Genomic DNA, 21,989 nt, shown 5'->3' on the forward strand with positions numbered 1-21,989 from the left:
CAGAAGTTGAATTTATGGTTTGTTGACCAGCATGACTTCAATGGGCTTTGAACTAGTCCTAAACTATACATATGCGGAAGATATGGAAACAGTTTGTAATGGAAGACTTTTTGCCATTCATAATAATTTTCTTTTTCCAATTTAATTAAAATGGGGGTGTTGCACTAGAAACATACACTATCCTCATACAAGATGACGCAGATGTGCACATTCTCTGCACAGGGATCAAGTGACCATCCCCTCCTCCCTCTCAAACTTTGCATCATGTGGTCCTAATGTATGCTCTCATTCCTCTCCCACAGTTTAAAGTTGTTAAGGATAGCAAAAACAAATAGTCATCTATGGAGTTCATAAGATTAACCTGCATGTGGAAATTAGAAAGTAATTTCTCAAGCGGAACATGGGAGAAAGACTATATTTCATAGGCACAGCTTGGGCTCTTTTGAACTGTCCCATTGTCTGGGCAAAGAGGTACTGGAAAGTGTCACTCACAACAACATAAATCACCTCTGGATAACTCTACTCCCAGTCAGCTTAAGAAAGCTGTTTATTGTTTTCAAGGGAATGCTCCAGGACCTACCATAGCTAAATCAAAGGAACGGCACAGCATTCCGTTCAATGTTATCGTTAAAGAAAAATTCTGTTTAAAGCAAAACTATAAATTTGTGACTGTTTTGCAAGAGGTTGACATTTACACTTCAGACCATGGAGCACTTAAAAACATTTCCAAGCTTAGTTTACAGAGGCAGTGAGAACATATTATGTATATATGCCTATGTGAGTCTCATCTGTCCCTCATCAGGGTATGTTTTTGAAAACTAGTCTGCTTTTCCTGGTTGACGTTGCAAAATTCCATCTGGTGGTGGCCTCATGATAAAATTCTGATAAAGCCATGACATTACCACAAGCTTAGTAATGTTGTGAAGGGAGATGTACAAACATTGTAGGAAGATGTAAGAACACTGTCTTCTGTCCAAATCTGTAGTAGAAGGCAAACCTATGCTTCCACCCTTAGGCATTGGTTTCTATTTCTGACCAGAGACATTGCTGACCAACGATAATAAACCCTCTAGATCAGGCATGTAGCTGGGGGGGGGGGGGGGCTTGAGGGGCTTCAGCCCCCCCCCCCCCCCCGAAATTCTCATGGTGGTTCGCGAAAAGGCCTTACTGGTGCATTATTTAAACTGTTATGTTTATTCATATCATGATCTGATCACCATACTCAATATATCCCATATGCATGGGGGTATTGGGGTAATGATACAAAAGGTTTGCTAGGCTAGACCCTCTTTCACTCAGACTCAGCCCCCCCCCCTGAAACTCACCCCCCCAACCCCCCCCCCCCCTGAAATTTTTTTAGCCCCTCCCCCCCAAAACGAAATCCTGGCTACGGGCCTGCTCTAGATACTGGAGAAATCCAGGCAGGACATGCACACTGTAACAGAAAGCCGATTTCCCAATAAACCTGGATCAAAAATAAATATGTGTAATCTAAAGCTAACTATGCAGAAATGTGTACAAACAGATGTACAGCTTCCATGAACATAGACAATCAAGGTACAACAAGCATCTGGCAGAAATTTATATCTTTTCTGAAACATAAAAACAAATATCTTACTTTGCTAACTTGAGGCCTTTTTACACCACAATAAAAGAGTGCTATGATTCCACTTTAACTGCCACCCAGACTCTCATGAAATAATGGGGTTTGTTCATGGCAGGGGTCCAACTGGATGGTCTACTGTGGTCCTTTCCATCTCTATGATTCTGTGATTCCACCAAAGGGTGCAGAAGCAACAGCCTGGTGCCCAAAGATCCTTTGCAACTGAGCTGATTGTAATCCTGGCTATATAAACTCTCTAAGTTCATGAAGGAAACCCTGCATTCTGTCAGATGGGCATAATAACCTTGTCTCCAGCAAACCGGATGTGTCTGTATGGCAGTTGTGCTGGCAACATAATTCTTGACATTGTCCCATATGTAAGAATTGTAACTTTTGGCAATGCGAATCAGCCTGAAGCTAACATGCCAGGAGCTAAATGAGGTAATGTTAACACCCCATCCCCCTCTCCCTGTTTATATGTGTTTCCTAATTTTGTGGCTGAAAACAAGATTTACATGGTTTTGTCTCAGAAATGACAGTAGAAGTATTTGCATGTATGCTACCTTCAAGTAGTTAATAATAACAATAATAATTTGTACCCCACCACCATCTCCCCAAAGAGACTCGGGGTGGCTCACAGAAGCACTCAAGTGCCACATGCAGACAACAATACATAAGTATAAATACAATGACATAAGTATAATCAACAGCACGGTTCGTAGGAGATGTGGTCTTGAAGATAGGTTGGACCTGAAGCGTATCTTGTTGTTAGTTGACTCATAGTGACCCCCATGAATTTCATAGTATTTTCTTGGGCAAGGAATACTGGTTTTGCCAGTTCCCTTCTCTAAAATATAACCTATAGCACCTGGTATTTCTTAGCAGTTTCTCATCCAAGTACTACCTATGGTAGACTCTACTTAGCTTCTGAGATCCAAGAAGATTTGGTGTTTGTATGGTATTCCCCAGAACTACTTTTAGGGTTCAGAAATTGTGTGTATAATATTTGCGGCAAAACACACACATACACACACATGTGTTCTGAGTGTTTTAGTATTGCAAATTGATTGAATAACTACAGTGACCCTGCAATATGAGTTTTCTTATACCTTGTAGTACATTGGAATTGCCAAGGGGTTTGATTGAATGATGGGTAGGGAATCATCTCACAGTGGTTGTTATGATTGTAATGTAACCGTATATTCCTTTTTGTCCTAAAGAACCTTAATCTAGATCTGCAACTTTAGACTATGAAGTTTTCACTGTTCTCTTACCTTCCTTTTCTATTACACATTTTGATTCCTAGACTTCGAAGAAAGGATAGAGAGAATTAGAGGATTATAAATTCATTACAAGCATTTGCAACTTCAGCCCTGTGAGACCCTTCCAGAAAGGAAAGAGGCAAAATTATCTCACAGACTCAAAATCAAACAGGCTAACAGAGAAAACCTGGCAAAGTTTAATTATATTAGTTAAGAAAACCCACAAATCAATAATATGCCGTAAGGTATATGAAATAGTTTCTCTCATCTCACATGAGAGGACTGAACAGAAAAAGATGACAAGATTCAGCAGGCCTACCATAGGCATTAAATTTTATATGCATCAGAAATGAAAAGGAAAGAGAGCAATAAAAGAGTTTGTCCAAACAAGCTTTGAATAATGAGATGCTACTCCACAAATCTTTCAACAGCACTGTACTGTGAACAAAAATATGAAGCCATTTTGAGCAAAGCACAACCTGAAATCTATACCACAGATCTTAAAGATCTAATTTCTCAAGAATGTTCTTGCATGGGTGAAGTAGGTCAGAACTTTTCTCTTGTCCAGCTGAAATGACTGTTCATGGAATTATTCCAGACAAGTGCCGGTAGCAGCTCTACTCTGGGAGTAAGCTCCACTGGACTTAAATTGCACAAACTGAATTTTCTAAAGCATTTTCAAAGTCAGTTACCATATAAGTCAAGAATGGTTATGACTATGGACCCTACTCAAGGTAAGAAAAAGCACTCTAAGGGCTTGTCTAGATGGACTAAAATAATTGTACTCCCCTCATAGGTGGGGTGATCCTGACATAGGATATTTTTGAGAATTTGCTTGTTCAAAAAACATCCTTGTTTTTTTCCCCCAACAGATTTCCAGAAAATCCAGAATTTTTGGCATGTCACTGAGGGCCCTTCCAGCCAGGCCCTATGTCCCAGGATCTGATCCCAGGTTTACTGTTTATACTAGATTATCTGGCAGTGTGGACTCATATAATCCAGTTTAACTCTCCAGGTGGCACCGCTTTGCTGTGGAATTGCAGGGAGGAGTTAGTGGTAGGTAGAACTAGTTAGTAGGAGGTGAGTCTTCCTAATAGGAAGCAGATCTATCCCAGGTCAAATGTTGATATATATATATTTTTAAAAAACAAGATAAGACACATGTGTGCAGATACTAGTTTTGCATATTAATTTTGTGTGTTAGTATTAGCACACAGTCGCTTTGTAGAACATACATATATTTACATGCATGGTGCAGGGAACAGAGCTACCAAGGCCATATGGCCAAAAAGAATGTGAAGGGTTGGAAATGTGGATTGGCCCCCTAAGAGCAAGGGGTGAAATCACCAGGGAGAAACGTGTGGCCAACTATGATGATCTCACTGCAATATGTGTGATGTGGCATTGGTGTTGTCACTGCAAGGTCAGTATGGATCAGAAAAATGTGATTTTTTTCCTCATTAGCATAAACAAGCTCTAAGCCACCAAGGCCATTATAGTTTTACATGAAAAATCTGGAGCCCAAACCTCCATCTTCACTTTTAGTTTAGGACACAGGCAGTGTTCTATTGCTGTTTCAAAAACCATGGTATCTAGAGAGATCCTCATCTATAGAGATCTATAGAGAGGGAACAAGCTTGTTTTCTGCTGCCCTGGAGACTAGGACACAGAACAATGGCTTCAAACTACAAGAAAGGAGATTCCATCTGAACATTAGGAAGAACTTCCTGACTATGACAGCTGTTCAGCAGTGGAACTTTCTGCCCCGGTGTGTGGTGGAGGCTCCTTCTTTGGAGGCTTTTAAGCAGAGGTTGGATGGCCATCTGTCGGGGGTGTTTTGAATGCAATTTTCCTGCTTCTTGGCAGGACATTGGACTGGATGACCCATGGGGTCTCTTCCAACTCAATGATTCTATGATCCTATCATATATCCTTGTTGCTCCAGGAAATCAACCAGCCTCTTTGAATGCACATACCTCATAAGAAAGCCTTAAAAACTGCTGGATTTTGCATTTTATTCCAGATGTTGTCCCTGAATGGCAAACAATTCAATAACCAGTGTTATATTTACAACTATGGTCAGCCACTTTGAACAATAGCACTGAACTATCAGCATCATAATCATAGGACTATTAGCTAAGTACTAGAAAGATGAGCTTCCTGGGAAGAGCTATAAGCAGAGCAGTCTTTTAGGCTTCTTTCACAGTTCAAACATTTCATGGCATATTTATTTAAAAACATGTAAATATTTAGGAATGAACCATTTTTGTTATCTTGTGTTTTTTTTTAATTTTTTAAAAAACACCCTCTCTCTTTTAAACAATGAAGAACATGTTGTTTATGAAAACTGCTTTGGACTCCAAAGATTACAATATAATTCTTAGCAAAATGGTCATTTCCCCGTGGTTAATGACCTGCTAGTCTGCTAACCATCAGGAGGGGAAGCCAAAGTTAGTTAATGCTTTAGGAAGCACAGTCGTTGCTAATAATGGTAATGAACCATATCTAAGGCTTGTTGTTACAAACCATAGATAAGGGCAACATAATGAAACCATTTGATCCAGACTAGGCAATCAAAATGGAATAAAGAATGTGGGCTGAAGAGTCAGGACACAACTGGTTCCAGGGACCGTGTATATACCAGTTCCCTCTATTTTCAACATCAAAATGTGTGTGCTGCTTCTTGCACAAATAAAATTGCACCATTCATATTTGAGAGGAATGCTATCAGCAGATTCAGGTTTGCAGAAATATAAAATCCAATGTAGGGAGGGAAAAACCCTGGGCATATAATACTGCAGTTACAACATTTCTAGCATAGCATACACAAGCAAAGCAAACAATATTAGCCATGGGAAGACATTGTCAAGATGGAGTTGTTCAGGCTCACTAAAACATATCACCATAGAATGCTTCTAGACAGCACTATATCACAGGGTTTAGTGAGGGGCAAATAATCCTGGGACTTCAGGAGAGGTCCACATATACACCTGTTTGTCCCCAAATTTCTGCCTCCATGGTCCAGACTTCATGCTTTGTTGCGATATTTCGAGGTTCTCAATATGGCCACTGCCAGGCAGGACTTCCGCCAGAAATCGGCAGTTCTTTATTCTACCCACCTAACCGTACTGTTGAACAGTTCTCACAAATGAATACATGAAAGATGACTTTTTGATCATCTTTTTGAAACACCCTCCAGGTGTTTCGTGAAGTATCTCCCACACTTACAAACCTCATGGGGTAGAACCACAACTGCCCAAGTCAGCAGTACATAAACAGGAACAGACATTTTAAAGCCAGGAACAGAACTTGGTCATTATCTACTATTTTTAGAGCTTGGCTATCTGTTCATATGTCTAGTCAGATTTGGTTGTGTACCTGTGGCATCCAACAACAGGGTCCTGTTTCTGAGTTTTATTTGGCTTTCCTTATTAGCAGATATGCAGAGATCCTCACATCCACATCTCTGCAAAAGTTCCAGTTTATGTGCAGACAAAAAAAAAAACTGTGTTCTCCATATGTTTCATAAAGTTTCTGGCACACAAACAAAGTTTTCAAAGTATGGCTACTTCTATCCAAGTCAGCACTACCCAATGAAACAGGAACACACAGCTAGGATCAGAACTTTTATCACTTTTCACAGGCTGCCTGACCATCTGTCCAGAAAGATTTGGTTGTGTACTTGTGGCATCAGACAATAAAGAGTTGTTCCTGGGTTACACATGGCTTTTCTCCTATTTGCGACCTCTTTGTGACCTTGGCTCTCAGTATTTATATTCATCTCCAGAACATCCATGTCCAAACAGCCAGTAGTAAGTTTTTGCCATAAACTACACATGTTATAAGAATACACCCAATGAGGAACCAACATGTATAACCCGGCAACATCATCCTTTTTTTCCCTGGCACAAGTACACCATGAGACCTGTCTGTATATTCTGTTCCTGGTTTGAAAGTGTCTGTTCCTGTTTCATTGTGTACTAACTAATGTGAAAGTAACTTTTTTTGCCACAGACTTCATTAAACAGGTGAAGTTTACTAGGTGCTAAGGTCTGAGCTAGCAAAGAGCAAGTATCAAGACAGAACTTTCAAAGAGGATGGCACAGAAACAGTGAAAAATAAACATTAACTGTAATACATGGAAAGCTGGAAATTCCTTTGATTAATTGCATGGAGAAATCAAACAGCTTGGTGCCCCCTTTGTTCTTATATCTGATAGTCAACCCCAGTGGTCAGATGAAAAGGGTGTTTAATTACTCTGTTTTTTCTTTGGAGTAAAAAAAAATATATCATTAGCACTAAGGAGGAACCATGTAGCCTTCCATCACCATGGTTTATTCTATTATCTTGGGGTGTTGTGTTAAAACAACACCCAACAATTGCCACCTTAATGTCTCTTCCTTCTGGCTCCACAACCTCCCACTCATGTACAAACACAGCTGAGGCCTTGATGTGACTGTTATTAATGTCCACCTTGTGATAACCTACTCAGTCATTACTCAATGAATTAAAATCCGTAGTATCTCCTTTCTTTGCCTTCCCATCACACTCAACTTTTTAATCTTCTGTTGACATAAGTACCCAACACCATTTGTAAACGAAAACCCTATATCATTTGTCTTAGTGACTCTCATATGAATTCATGGTGGTATTCAACATCTGAGTATCTCAAATATAGGGAAAATAAGATGAAAATCTAACAAAGAAGAGTGTTCCTGGAACTTAACAGGACATTCTACAAATAACAGGATAACAACAGGATCTGTAAGAGATTGGATGTTTACACCAATTTGACAAGGAATTAGGAGTGGGCAATGGGCAACCTGTAGGATGCAGATGCCACCCAGGGCTCTTTTTGTTGTCAGATGAATTTAAAATGGTATTTGATTGTTGTTTAAAACATGATTTATGCTGGTGTAGGGGCTAAAATATAGCAAAATGATAGGGTATTTGCATACAAAATAATGTATATGATTATACCCTCTTATTTTGCTATATTTTGCTCTAAAGTGTGGGTGCAGGGAGGGGGGTCCTAAGGTTATATGTGTAGAGCAGCAACCTTTCCACAGTTGCCCCCACTGAGCTGAAGGATCTATATTTGCAAATGCTGCATCTATCTAGTACTTCATTCCGCAGCAATTTCCCTCAGAAGCTATACAACAGTTGCAGAATGACTCCTAATTGTCCTTCTGTCCCCAAAGGAGTGTGCACATAAGCTCCTTGGCTCCACCTTTGGACCAGCTTCTTCTCTTTTGGTGCCCAGACTACAGCCTAAGTAAATTGGTGGGACTTTTGTACTCTACCAGTTTCAAGCAGGGTCTTTATGTCTATCTGAATAATCATGGAACTCTAATATAATACTGTAGATGATCTATCAACATGTTGTGGTATAGTGAATTGAACTGGGGAGAACCAGGTCCTCAGTAGGAAGTGATAGGGATGAAGGATGTGGTTTCCCCTCTCTAGAAATTTCCTTTGTATTCCATGACAATGGTACCTTCTTGCAGAAGTCACTCATTTCAGCAGGGTTTACTATCCTGTTTCTTCAGGAATGTCAAGAATTGATTGCCCATGTATTTGGGAGATTGTAATATACTGAAATACTAGTTTTCTATATCAAAAGAGAATCTGGTCAGAAATAGCTCTATACGTAAGTTTTTGTGCATGTCAATTTCACTGATTTGAGAATAATGATATTGAGTATCCTCAAACAATTACCGTAAGTAAAGAGGCCTAAATACTTAAAGATGCCAGATCCTATCTGATCTTGGAAGTTAAGCAGGGATAGTCCTAATTAGTACTTGGAGGATGGAACTGGCATTGTTGTTGTTGTTACTACTACTACTGATATTATTATTATTAACTTATACTCTACTATTTCTACAAACTAGACTCAAAACCACAGCTGAGTATTCCTTGTCAAACCCTATTGAATTCAAGAGATCACCATATTGGTAGACGATTTTAAGGCATACACACAAACACACACACACACAAAGGCAAACAATAAATTGAATGAGTGACTGGATTTACCAGTGTCGGTTTAGAATAACACTTGAATTTCACAAACACCCAGTACATGTTTCCCACATATTGGCAATATATGTTGTGTATTTGTTAAAATGCTTGTAATTGTGACTTGATAATTTGAACCCTGTTCATCAACATTTTCCCTCTGCTCTTTATTTTCTATGTTTTGGAATATTAATTTATTCCTCCTTTTACAAAATAGCCTAAAGACACCATACAACAGAGTTCTGCTAGCTTAGTGATAAATCAGTGTTCTTTTCTTTTTTTTTTTTACCTGTAGCAATAGTCAATTCTTATGCCTTGTTTTAATTTGAATATTACAAAAACGATTCTTTTGAATTTATATCAACTCACATTAAAAAAAAAAGAAATTGGATGTCAAAAAGAGTTTTTGAATTCAAAAGTGACAATTGGTAGCTGTAAAAATAGGGTGGTTTAAACCAGAACCATGTTTTGGATGGAGATGATAATTTTCTATAGATTTGGGTTTTTTAAAGCATGCTGAGCCACAAAAAAAAAACTAAACTAAAAATGTGTGCTCTGTTGTAGCAACCGGCATCCAGGCTTTTGTTGAGAATAAAGCATATTTTTCCTGACTGTGCATCTTTGAGGTTTGTATAACTACACATTCTTCCATTTTTCATTCTTTTTTATTGTGTGGAAAGTTACAGCTCCAGACATGGAAAAAGCAACAATATTTAGAGCTTTCGGAACTCGTTCCAGCTTTATTGCTTCAGCTTTTGTTATAATGGGATTATTCGGCATATAAAAAACAAAATAAAGAACAGATTATAGAATATAATACAAAGACATACAGTGTTTTATTGATAGTCACAATATTATATTATTTTCTGCCACAAGCTGAATGTACTTACCACCTACTGAAACCATCAGGGAACTGATGAGGAGCAAAACAATCATATTAGACCACATATTAGCCAACATCAAGAATTCATGAATGTGGGTGCAATGTCAAAAATGTGTTTTTCTCATATATGAGTAACTTGAGCTTACTGACAATGTGAATCACAGGTTCCTCAAAAACAAGAAGGATTATTTTTGTTCAATTCTATTTACGAACCCACAGTAAAGCTAGAGATTTCTGTGTTATGGACTGATTTTTTTCAGGAGTCCACATCTGCAAAAAGAACCCTAACACTAGTGCAACTTCCTAGGCTTTCCTGGTTCCTGGTGCACCAGAATGTCCAGTTTGTGGGCCATTGATATCCACTGGAGTTTGGTTGCAGGACCCATCATGGATACCAAAATCTATTGATTTTTTCGAGTCCTATTGTATAGAATAACACAGTAAAATGGAGTTCCTTATGTATAATGCCAAAAGCAAGGTTTGTTCTTGTAATCTATCTATCTATCTATCTATCTATCTATCTATCTATCTATCTATCTATCTCAAACTGTAGATGGTTGAATGTGTGGATACGGACGGCTGACTGAACATCAGCTCTCTCACCCCTTGCCTCTAACACTTCTAAAACCTTACACCACCCTCCTCTTGTCTCCATAGTGTGACATCCCCCTTCATTCCTTATTGTGAATCCACCAAGATTTATCTCAGATATGCAATTGCTTCTTATACCACTGATACCTTTTCACACACTACAGTTACAGTGTCCATGGCTGAACCCTCTGGAATCCCATGATTTGCAATTTAGGGAGGTGCTACAGGTCTGTGGCTAACATTCTAATTTTGTTCCTAAACCACAAATCCCACACTCCATAGAATGGAACTGTTATGGCTAATGTAGAATCACGGTGTTATAATTGGGAGTTTCAAAAGAACCCTGATCCCATCTTCTCTTCTATTGTCCCAGAATGGCTGAACTAGTTCATAAACAAGAAATATGGCTAATTACTTATGTTCATAGTTGTAAGTCAGAAACTGGATTCAGAATTTAGCAGAAGAGCTGAAAATGGGTCATTTTTCTTTCTTTCAGTTTTCAGTTCAGGGACCCATTATATGAACTTGTCTAAAGACAGCATCCTGGCGTACCTAGATTAGAACTAGTGTCCATCTAGATTAGGAGTGTGCAATTTGACAAAAACATGCCTTTTTCAGTGTTCAATTTTTGAATTTAAGAAAATCCCCAAATTCAGGAGGTGTTTCTGTTTTCATGCTAGAGAGATTTGGTCCATTAGTGCCAATGGGGAAACTTTAGAGGCTCATTTCTCTGGCAGTTTTAGGCCTATCAGTATAAACCCGCCTCACTTATAGGTCACATCTTCTACTGCAAGCTTGCCAAGTTTCAGAACATTTAACCAATCCACTAAATTGTTTTGGAATTTTTAAAACGTTTTTACCATAACATAAAAAAACCCACAAGAGGAGATTTTGGGAATTGTCCTAAATCTTGTGGTGTCCCAAAAACACACCACAAGATGGGAGGAGAATGGATAGACACAGTCAATCAGGCTCTGATTGGCTGAGTAAGAAAGTAAGAAACATACAGAGAGAAAAACTTCAACTCCCATCATGCCCCAGGAGGGAGCATAAGGATCTTTCAATGCTTGCACAGCACAAAGTGCTGCTGGGAAAGCAAGTCCCATTTTCCTCAAGCAGGCATGGGGGTGGGTGGGTAGGCCTTCAGGAAGGGATGGAGGGGCCTGCCTGCATGGGAAAAAAACGTAAGAGGCACAGTAGCTTTCCTGATTAGTGAGGCAGCCCTTCCCACGTACAGCTGCCGCTGCCTCAGGTAGAGTGCTGCTCAGCCCCATTGGTCCCCATTATTATCTCCCATTAGTTGAAAAGATCCAGTTGCTGTGATCTGTACTAAGACTTCAGTTTAGTATAAATCAAGTCAAATTGTTTAAAAATGCAGAGCAGACACCATATTCACAGATTCCTCTCTTGGAGTCACCAGGCTGAGCAGAAATAGAAACAGTGCTGGACAGCCTGAGTCTTTGGTGTGATCCAGGAGAATATTTCTTTTACTTGTTATTCCAAAGGCTACCAAAAATCTCTTTTCCAGCTGAAATGTTTGAATGGAAGTGGGGATATATTCAATATACAACACCATGAAAAGTGGTATAAGGTTAGAGCTCCAAGTATCTGACATCCAAAATTCAAATGGATCTGTTAAAGCTAACTATAGTAGAAATGATTATCCATTTCAGAGTCTCCCAGCTTTAGCAGTGGGGATTCCAGCTTCAAATTAAAAGTCACTCAAAGCTTTCCATTGGTGCACCCAAATACTTATGAGTTTCATTAATGTGATTCCAAATGTGGCGTGAAAGCTGAGTACGAATGTCTGAAATACACTGCTTCATTAGATTTCATGGCTTTTCTGGGGTTTTGCTGAGATTCAGCGATTCTAATGCTAGACTGGAATTATATTCAGGCTAAACAAGATTCCAGAATTAGTTCTCCATATATATATATATATATATATATATATATATATATATATATCTGTGTGTGGAAAAACACAGCATGCGCCATTGTATACAAGTTTGTTAACAAAAGGAATTTGGGTTATAGTCATTATACTCCTGCAATCAGTTTTGTTCCAATTTTCTAGGGAGAAAAAAAACTGTATGAGAAATTTTAAGGCTGATTTGTACCTCAAAATAATCCATAAAACAGCAGGAGGTAGTCTGTGAACATACATGGAAAGCACAATATTATGAGAGAAGGTCAATCTTTCATATTGTAACTTGAAGCGTCCTTTGTTTGAGCTATGTCATGGGCATTACAGGCCTCCGCTCCAACATTTTCCGGTTATGACCTTCGAGTTAGTTTAAATTTATTGCTCACTAGAAGCAGTTAATACAATGCTGTTATAGTCTGACTTGTGGCGGTTTGTAGAGCTGACTATAAAAAAATAACTCCTACTCGCAGTCCTCCCCATCTCCTCTCATGCTTAGCTTAACTACCTCCTTTATCCTTGCAAGCGTTTGGGGAGTTTTATAAGGACAAAGGCAAATGTCAAAAGTGTAAAGTTACTTTAATAAAAACTGACCAAGATTGAGTTTCCTTTTTGGCAGCTTGCCACCGGGAATCCCTTTGTTTGAGCAGTAAAAAAAATTCCTGTGACAAATAGGACTCCTTTTATTTCAAGTTCTCTGACTGAGCACAGTTTAATTAAAAGGTGAGGAGAGTGATAGCAAATGCTGAAATCCACAAGCCACATGGCATAGCATCCAAGCATTCCAGAGACCATTTGGAGAGGTAGGTAAGTCTGTGAACTGAAGCAGCAATCTCTGATAGGCAAAAAACAGTACAAATGCCTGTGTACATGTGCGTGTCAAGCTAAAGTGGCCACATAAATTTAATAGGATTTTCCTAAGCAAGGAACCCTAAGAGATGGATTTCCTTCCTCCGAAATGTAGCTCACTGGTCCTGGTATTCACTGAAAGTGTCCCATCCAAGTATTAATTCTGCGTAGCTCTCAAAATTAGATAAGCCCTGGTGGTTTTAAGGTAACCACCCATATTTTGAACCCCCTCAAGTTGTGAATTATTTATTTCTATTAAAATGAGAGTGTGAAAAATGTTTCTAATAGGAAAAAATGTGGGCATGAAGAATGTCTCTAATAGGGTCATTTTATTGCCTAACTTGGCTATCATGACTGTAGTAATCTGCACAGCTGATACGTTTTTTCTTTTTAGTGTGCAAATAGGTTTTTATTTTGCTTTCAAACAAGGGGGGGGGATCTCAAATAAACTATTAAAAATGGAAAAAGAAGGGAAAGAATATAGGAGCCATGTTACCACTTCATCACATTGACTAAATTCCACTGAATGCTACATTTAAAATGTGGTAAGACACTGTTTTCACCACATTAGGTTGGATTCAAGTGTACGGTAGAGCACTTTTTGCATATTTTAAACATGGGGGCCAGCATTCCTTTCAAATGTTTCAGGAAGTGGTAGGGAAGTGGATTTTTGGTAATGATCCAAATGAGAATAAATGCAGTCGGGACCCACTGTAAATGTCATCATTATTATTTGAAACACCACAAAATGAGTCCACAGCAGACACTCTACTGGCTGTTGAATTGGATCACACGTCGGACACTTCCCAAGTGTCTAGGACTGTGTGATGTATCGGCGAATAATGCATGCAGACCCCAGTAAGGTGGTCTTTTGCTGATGGCAGATGGTAATCTTGTCAGTGCCGATTGTGTTTAAGTGCAGGCCAAGGTCTTTAGGCACTGCACCCAGTGCACCGATCACCACTGGGACCACCTTGACTGGCTTGTGCCAGAGTCTTTGCAGTTCAATCTTTAAATCCTTGGATCGTTCCAGCTTTTCCAGTTTTTTTTTCAATTCTGCTGTCATCTAGGATTGCAGCATCAACAATCCATACTTGGTTTTTCAACATGTTATTATTAAATGGTATTTAAAGTGGGATGCAAGGGCATTCATTCCACATTGTAAATGCATCAAGAGAAGGGTTTTTTTTTTTTTGTCGTGTCAGGAGCTCCTGTTGTGAGAGAATTGGCCGTCTGCAAGGACGTTGCCCAGGGGACGCCCAGATGATTTGATGTTTTATCATCCTTGTGGGAGGCTTCTCTCATGTCCCCGCATGAGGAACTGGAGCTGTTAGAGGGAGCTCATCCGCCTCTCCCCGGATTCGAACCTGCGACCTGTCAGTCTTCAGTCCTGCAGGCACAGGGCTTTAACCCTCTGCTCCACCGGGGGCTCCTAAGAGAAGGGTGTGGATCTTGAAAAACTATGACTCTTTGGACTACACAGCATGGAGACCTGGCATAATAATAATAATAATAATAATAATAATAATAATAATAATGCCATGTCTCCATGCTTGTAGTCCTGGGGGTCATAGATCAATACCCTTCTCTTGATGCATTTACAATATGGAATGAATGCACTTGCACCCCACTTTAAATACCATAGCTCCATACTATGTAGTCCTAGGAGTTAGTTTTGTAATGTCCACATCCTTCTCCATGGGGCAGCCAAGAGAGAGAGAGAGAGAGAGAGAGAGAGAGAGAGAGAGAGAACATTGCCACTTTCCCTCCCTCCCACGCTGCTTCCTTGCTTCCCAAATTGAAGACACATATTAGTTGACATTTCAAAGAGAGGAGGTTTTATCCCATAAAGAACATGGGAGAGGGATGGTAGGCAGTGCCTAGCAATCACAGTGTGATGGCAAATGAACTGAAAGAATGCTGGGTACAACTGAGTAACATGGATACATTTAACAGTGTATCCATTTCAAAACTGAGTATGACTGAGCTCTACTCTACCAAACACTTCCCTGCTTCAGTGTGATGAAGTCTGTGTTAGTTAAATAGTTCTACACACGAATCTACTGTATCATCAAAAACATAGAGGGGGAAGAAGTATCTTCATACATATTCTTTAGTATAGGGAGGAACTGAAGTGAAAGAAAAAAGTTCCAACTAGCACATCTTCTCTAACAAGAGTAATGTCTCTAATAGGGTCATTTTATTGCCTAACTTGGCCATCATGACCAGAGCAATCGGCACAGCTGACACTTTTCTTTTCGAGTCAGTTTGAAGTAATAGCTTTCAGCTTGGAAGACCCTTCAAATAAATAGTTTGAGAAGTACTGTCTGTCTGTGTCTTATCATTTCTAGGAATTATACAATGTAAAAAAGAAAGGAAGGGAGGAAGAAAGAGGGGGGGGGGGGAGAGAGAGAAAAAGATTGTCTGTGGTGGAAAGAACTAAATCATATAGTAATGCTCAAAATTAAAGCACTTAGCATGTAAAAACAATGCAGTTAAGATGGAATAAAGAACAGAAAAATTGGGGATTTATTGCCTCCACAAATGCTTACTGTGCTGTTACTGCTCTGTGAACATTATTAAGGGCAGAAATCTATAAAGGCTGTTTCATTATAAAAATATACTATTTGACCTGGGGTAGGGGATGAAATTCACAAGAAATACTTTTTAATTCAAGCAAATGTGCTTCAACCCCCTTTTGACATGCACATCAAAGAACCCCCTGTGTGGTGGGAAGGAACTAGGGTCATGGAAGCAAAGAAAGTTGGAGGAGAGGGTCTGGGCAGCAAGGAAACGAGTCTGGCCAGCAAGGGGGGGAAGGGGCTGTGTGTCAAGGAAGAGAGTTTGAGCAGCGAGGGAGTGGAAAGGTCTGGGCATCAAGGAAAAGAGTCTGGACAGCAAGGGAGGAAGGGTCTGTGCCCCAGGAAGACGCTGTTGCTTCTGCTGCTGCTGTTTCCAGCAGCATGGTGCTGTGGAGCCCTCTCACTATCACTCACGGAGCCCCCAGGGCTCCATGGAGCCCAGTTTGAGAACCACTGCTATAATCTATGCCTAACTTAAATTCACATTGATTATTTTTAAAAATATGTTGTAACCTTGGTCAGAAATCCTATCCAGTGATACTATAATCTTCAATCATATTTTACACTTCTTTTCCACAAAGTGGTTTACTTTTAGACAACTTAACTTTTCCCAAGGATGCCTGTTTGAAATTTCTAATAATTTCTCCTGTAAATAGGAGTGTAAATCATAGTCTTAATATCTTTACTTTGAACCGTTCCCAGCAGTGATATGATACTGAAATAAATCAGAGCCCATCTAACCATTCTCTCTATCAAACTAAACATTGCCTTGATTTATAGCTATGATGCATCACAACACATGATTTATTATTTAAAAAATTCATACATGCCCTCCACAAGACACTTGGAGCAGTCACCAATATTTCATAAATGAAAAATAGGACACATTGGTCACACAAAATCAGAGTGTGTTTAAGATGACAAGTTAAGAGAAACTGCAGCAGTTTGCTTTTTCTTGAGCTGACTGGGAAAGGTAAAATCACACAGCTTCCCCTTGCCTGCTGAGATAATTGAATTCAAGTTACTCAGTTTGAACTCATTTTGCAGCAATTCAGTTGTAGCTGAAAAGGGGAACACAAGACCCTTTGTCAAATTGGAATAATTTAAGAGTACACCAATATTCTTTCAAACTTTTTTTTGTCGTGTCAGGAGCAACTTGAAAAACTGCAAGTCACCTCTGGTGTGAGAGAATTGGCCATCTGCAAGGACGTTGCCCAGGGGACTCCTGGATGATTTGATGTGTTTATCATCCTTGCGGGAGGCTTCTCTCATCTCCCTGTATGAGGAGCTGGAGCTGATAGAGGGGGCTCATCCACCTCTCCCCGGATTCAAACCTGCGACCTGTCATTCTTCAGTCCTGCCGGCACAGGGGTTTAACCCACTGTGCCACCGGGGGCTCCTGTTTCAAACTACAACACACAATAGTATGTTGTAGTTTGTTGTAGTGTTTCAAACTACAACATACTTTTGTGCTGGAATATCCATCCTATCTATAACTTGGAAATGGGATCTTTGGGATTCATAAACTTTCTGGAGGGTTCTAGTATTTCAAAAAGGGGATAATTTTCTTAAACTCTAGTATTATTACAAACCCCTATAGCACAGGGAGTGTAAAAAGTCTAAGGACCTTATCAAACAGGGAGGAGTTGGGAGAAGTGTCCTTATTTGTTATGTACTGTCTTTCCTAGGCTTCTGGGATGACGAGCCATTTGACATCCTTTCCTTGTCTTCTGCCTGTCTTTCCCCATTTTTAGCTATTTGGGAGCCCCACAGAGTCCTACCAGAAGTGTCCTTATATCATGTGATAGCCTGCAGTCTGAGCCCTGCCACATGCACAATTGAGGGCCTCCTTATAGCAACACCAGAGGCACTCCAAGTGGCCAGTTACTGATCAAAGAACATTGAGTGTAATGCCAAGTTTTTAAACTTTGTGTGTGTGTGTTTTTAGAACATTACAATTGTACCCTTGGTTTCTTCTGATACGATAAAAAAAATGTGATGGCCTCCATGGAACTCCCATAGGGTTCCACAGCATACAAAAACAGAGTCCTAAAGCCATATGATGAGGTCCTGAAAGTGAGAAAGAATGGCTTGCTTGAAGTCTCTCATTGACTTCTAATCCCCAACGAGACTAAAAACTGGAACTCTTCTGCTCTCTTAGCTGCTGTGGTCATTCCTGAAAGTTTTTTCCCCCAAGTACACGGGACAGTAAGGCCAGGTTACTAAAGAACAGACTTACTGTGACTTTTTAATGGTGTTTATGCCCATTACCTGAAATGACTCTTGGGCAGGAAAACTGGAGTTTAGCATGGCAGATGTGCACGCAAATCCATCATCTCAGCATGAAAGCCCAAGTGTTTTCCTCCTTGCAATTCCCTAAAATAAGAGTGTTCAGAGCAGGTTGGGTACATCACTATTTTCATTTTACCAATCTCCACTAATGGTCTGCCAAACAGACAGACTTTTCTAAGTATTTATTTTGTCTGGGTCATGTTTTGACAATTCCAGCGGCACCCCCCTCATCCTACCCCAGCCCTGGCAGTTAATGCCCTCCTGTTACATCGAGATTCTTTATGAAGACATCTGTTCAGGGATTCCAATTCATATGCTTCACTTAGCAAAGTTGATACTTCTTGCTGTTGTATAGATTTCTTTTTTAAAAAGTAAAAACTACTCAAGATCGTCGGTGGAATCCCACAGTGCAGTGCTGCTAATGTGAACTACAAGGAAATCCATAGGGCTTCTAGCTGGACCTTTCTGACACATAAACAGGTATATAATGCATGGTCATTGAATGAATACAAGGCCATAATTCTTCGAAAAGGAGCCCCCCCCCCCCCCCGCTTCTGAGCAGTAGGGAGGCAGCCTAAGTTTCTGGTAATATAAACTGTTCATTCACTTACATGTCTCCCATACCAAAGACGATTAGAGTTTATGCACTATTGACTACAATAAATATATATACCATAAATATGTGGAATTGTTTAAGATAAGCAGGACCTTGTTTCACAGCATCTTGGAGTCACTTCTTACTATTACTATTCCAACAAAGAAATATGCATTGATTTAAAATAATGAAGCTCTGAGAATGGAACATTAATATGAAAATACATTTATAATAAGCTAGCTATAGGGTAGAGAACTCATATGTAAAACTAATATACACATAATTTGTTGTTTTGTTTTGCAGGCTTTATCTTATAGTAAAAGGGATGGGCAACACACAGTTATCATTGGCACTCTCTATTCTTTACAGTAGCATTCCACACTCAAGTATCTGTTCTTCAAAAGTGACAGTAGTCATCTTATACAATCATCTGAATATGGAGTGGAGAGCAACAGCTACATCCATTTGAGTGTGCTGTCAAATTCCCATACACCCCTTTACAAGTTTTTAATATATAAAATCTTAATATATAAAATGTTTGTCATGAGTACACTAAAATGAAAAAGTACAGGGCCAAATGACAGCAAATTTGGCTTCGAAATGCCTCATACCTCAAGGTATAAACAATAAAAAACCCCTAACAACAGTGAAAATAACTTTAAAATGCTAAAAAGTACGAGATGACAGAGCGAATGTGCACAACACCCCACCCCCATCCATTGGCTACTTGGTCTCTTCCTCTCCATGGGTTGCAAAGGCTCCCCCCCCCCCCCTGCAGCCTAATGCTGGATGCCTAATGCTGACCCTGCCCTTCCCTCCTCCTCCTCCTCCTCCTCCTTCCCGGTGCCCGTGAAACTGCTCTCGGCTGCCCTCCCGCTCCATTCCTGTCTCACCGACCCCGAGATGCCTGCCCGAGGAGCTGCGTAGGCGGAGAGTGAAGCTCTTGGTCCCCATGACCCCAGTTCAAGCCTGGTGTAATAAACCATCAATCTATTTATCTATCTATCTATCTCTACATCTCCACAGACAATGGAACAACAAAAATATTGTATACCCACAAGCAATATCAAATTACATATATTAGAAACCATCTCTTTTTTTTCTCTCTTTTCATTTAGAAAACACATATATTAGAAACCATCTCTTTCTCTTTTCTTTCTTTCGCATTTTACCACAATGCACCACATCAATGAATGGCCAGAAAACAAAAAGGGAGGGGAAGGAAGGAAAGATGTAGAGAAGGAAGGAAGAGAGGGAAAGAAAGAAAGAAAAAAAGGGAAGGAAGGAAAGGGGGAGGGAGGAAGAAGAGAAAGAAAGGAGAAAAAGAGGGATGGAAGGTTGGTCACAGCATGGTGTGGAGGGTACAGCTAGTACACTATAAGAGCAATGGGTAGCATAATCTTGCTGACTTATGCTACACTAACCCACAGCTGCAGTTATTTATTTATTTGCATTATTTCTATCCCGCTCATATCAGCCTGGAGGCGACTCAGAGCGGCGTATGTTATGTTTGTATTTTGGACAGGGCTATTGTGGGAAAAGGTATTCTGTACCCACCAGTGAAATAAGCTGATGTGCTGTGGAAACAATAGTTTCTAATTATGTTTGAGTCCAGATTCTGGCTTCTTGCACCCTTAAGAAGCCAACTTCAAATCGCGGGTTCAAACTGTGCTTTCTTTCGAGGACAATCTAGGAGTACAGATTGGGTTATCATAGCAAGGTTTCACTTCTTCCTTAATTTCCAGTTAGTTTAGCCTCTCCAGTCTGTTTCTTCATGCTGGGTTACCCTTTCCCTGAAATATGTATTGTAGAATGCAGAGCATTTAGCTATTATCTTGGGCATTTTATTGTTTTGTATTGACAAGCTCAGCAGTTGCATTGGTCAGAGAGGGATTTTTCTTCTGGCTTGACTTGCCTGGTTTGATGATAGCTCTCCCTCTTTTTCCTTTAAACGCTTTATTTTTGCATAGCTCATGAGATTTTTGCGCAAAACTCGAGACAATAAAACATTCCACAGAACACTGAATTCCCAATAAATAAATAAAATATTTTAATATCTATTTTAAAAGAACATTCACCGATTGTATATTGCAATTTATTTTTACATTCACAACATATTTCTAATAAATATATCTACAATGGTTGTGTAAGTCATTTTATTCATTCTATGTTTGCATTTCATTTTCCTTAGGCGCAGGCTTACTAAAATGAGTTTAAAATGCCCAGCTGAATGGCATATGTGTGTGTGTGTGTGTATTTGTGTTTGGAAGGAATTACGCAACATTTTAAAGATAATGAAATCACTCCCTCCTCCTCATGCTCAAGTCAAGGCAACCAGAAAACTGTTCTTACCTTTGCATGAACAGACAAGGGAGCAGTTGTGTAGTATTGAGAAGTAGCCCTACCAAACAGTTGGAGACAGGAAATGAGAAACCAGGTTGGGCATTCAATCATACATTGAAAGAGCACTAAGCTGGGTAGAAGTTACTTATTCAACCTGGAACATGGCCAACATGCAGATTAACACCCCTGATCCTTAGAGACATGGCATAAGGCTTTCCATTTTCCCCATTCCCTTTACACCCATCACCATAAGCAGTTGTGAGGCTTTCCATCCCAGTCAAGGCAGTAGTTTCCTTGTACCGATAAACTGCCAGGTCATTGGCTTGATCCATTTTCAGAGGCAAGACTGTGGCCACATACTGGTTCAACACTCTCAGCCAAGTGCCTGAATCCAGCTGATCTTTACATCAAAACCATGGACCATAGGGCGATTTGACAAAATGTTGGGAACTATGTTAGCCTTGGAGGCAATTGTTTTGATACTTCTTGGCTCTGTGAAAATTATAGAAGACATTTTAGCCTCCAAAGCCAAAATCCAGCTTTTGTCTTTGGGGTAAAGGAGATGCTTCCTTGCTGTTTATCTCAGCAGTGCATAAATGCAGTTGTGAAAATATAAAATCAACACAAAAATGGTTGTGTGGGGTATGGGTGTGCGCATGGAGATGGGAATGATATGACATGTGCCAAGATTGCAGCATACCACATCCTGGCTCAGCCCACAGTCTGAACAAATTTCTGGATGAAATGAACTGTAATCTCAGAGCATTCAGAAAAAACAATCCAGATGCCAAAAATGGCAGTTTAGATTTCCAGCTCGTAAATTGCTAGGGCAGTGTTCCACTTTGGTAGAGGAGGGGACACACCTTTTTCTCTCCTGCAGGGCAGATGACACAGATGCCTGTTTAATCCTTCCCATAGGTCCATAGGGAAGGAGGTAAGAAAATAAATTATGAGTGGTTGATGTATTGTGATTGCTCTGCAGAATACTTGCGTATACATCACATCATTTCCAGGGGAAAAGAAGGAAAAGCCTACCCACTTCTTATATGG

The sequence above is a fragment of the Anolis sagrei genome, chromosome 3 (assembly GCF_037176765.1).
Source record: "Anolis sagrei isolate rAnoSag1 chromosome 3, rAnoSag1.mat, whole genome shotgun sequence".
Lineage (NCBI taxonomy): Eukaryota > Metazoa > Chordata > Lepidosauria > Squamata > Dactyloidae > Anolis > Anolis sagrei.